General features: G+C 45.6%; 1 non-coding gene across 1 annotated transcript; it reads right to left on the reverse strand.

Moving 5' to 3' along the window:
• Positions 1 to 1199: 1199 nt before the first annotated feature.
• Positions 1200 to 1292, reverse strand: trnak-uuu (transfer RNA lysine (anticodon UUU)). The gene is made up of 2 exons: positions 1256 to 1292; positions 1200 to 1235 (listed from the first exon to the last, which is right to left on the reverse strand). It is a non-coding gene; the product is annotated as a tRNA-Lys (tRNA).
• Between the last annotated feature and the right edge of the window lie 430 nt (positions 1293 to 1722).

The following is a 1722-nucleotide window of genomic DNA, read 5'->3' on the forward strand; positions in this document are numbered from 1 at the left end:
CGCCTTATTTGTTGATTTACTCTTTGATTTGTACATTCTGTCCCTTCCTGTCACAGTCTCTTTATCATTTCCCATATTCATACCTTTCTCCCTTGCCTTGTCTCTACTCCTTGATTCACCATATCTTCCCAAATTTGATTCCTTGCCCCCACTATTCAGTTTAAAACTGTCTCTACTTCCCTAGTTATGTGGTTCGCTAGAACACCGGTACCAGCACGGTTCAGGTGTAGACCGTCCCAACGGGACAGCCACCTCTTTCCCCAGTACTGGTGCCAATGCCCCACGAACCAGAACCCACTACTACCACACCAGTCTTTGAGCTGTGCATAAATTTCTCTAATCTTATTTGCCCTCTGCCAATTTGCACATGGCTCAGGTAATAATCCAGAGATGATTACCTTTGAGGTTCTGCTTCTTAATTTGCTGCCTAGTTCCTCATACTGACTTTGCAGAACCTCTATCCTTGTCCTGCCTATGTCGTTGGTACCGACATGGACCACGATGACTGGATCCTCCCCCTCCCATTGTATGTTTCACTCCAGCCCTGAGCAGATGTCCTTAATCCTAACACCGGCAGGCAACACAGCCGTCTGGACGCTTGCTCTTTGCTGCAGAGAACAGAATCAATCCACCTTACTATACTGTCCCCTACTACCACTACATTCCTTTTTTCTCCCTCTTTGAGCCGCAAACACTTACTGCAGCCGTGTTTGCCCTGGATCACACTGGCATCCAGGAACTCCCACATGCTGCAGCTGTGACACATCACCTGTCCTGTCATCCTTAACGTGTTTCAATTAACTACTTAAATATTTGATGCAATTATTTATTTTACTGTCTATTTTATTAAGCTTATTACTAGTTTGTTTACTATTTTAAACGTTAGGACTAAAATGGATCTTAATCACTTACCAGATACTCATCAAACAGGTAGCTTCTTCCAAACCAATCAACTACCTGCCTGCCTGTGATGTCACAGCTTACCAGATCCTCACCAAACAGCTCCTTCCACTGCACCGAAGCAAGAACCAAATACTGCAAACTCACCCCAGCAGCTCTCTGTTTCCCTGCTCTCACTCTCCATTGTGATGTCACTCTTGCTGTGCTTCTCTCTCTCTTGCTCTGTCTCAGAGTCTGTGCTTTTGACGCATTTCTGAACTCTCTGTTCCGTCGTGTTCCTCTGTCTCTGGTCCAAAATCTGACTCTGGTGGGATTTGAACCCACAACCTTTGAATATTTTTTTTTAATCATTATTTAAAAGTCCAACACGCTATCCATTGCACCACAGAGGCATACATGTGCTGGAAGACATCACCAAGGCCTTTGATCTTGTTAGCAGAGGCGGATTCTTCAAACTGCGATGGAACATTGCCTGCCCTCCTGAACACTTGGGCGTCATTTCTTCTTTCCACGAGAACATGCACAGTTCCATCAGTTACAATGGAGCAACATCAGACACTTTCAAGATCAGCAGTGGGGTAAAGCAGGGCTGCGCGCTGGTGCCAACTCTCTTAGGAACAGAGGAACATCGGAGGAGGCCATTCAGCCCGTTGAGCCTGCTCTACCATTCAATTAGATCATGGCTGATTATCTACCTCAATGCCCCTTTCCCCTGCTATCCCCATATCCCTTGATGTCATGAGTATCAAGATTTCTATCAATTTCTGTCTTGAACATGCTCAATGATTGAGCTGCCACAGCTCTCTGGGGTACAGAACTCCA

The sequence above is a fragment of the Heterodontus francisci genome, unplaced genomic scaffold (assembly GCF_036365525.1).
Source record: "Heterodontus francisci isolate sHetFra1 unplaced genomic scaffold, sHetFra1.hap1 HAP1_SCAFFOLD_102, whole genome shotgun sequence".
NCBI lineage: Eukaryota > Metazoa > Chordata > Chondrichthyes > Heterodontiformes > Heterodontidae > Heterodontus > Heterodontus francisci.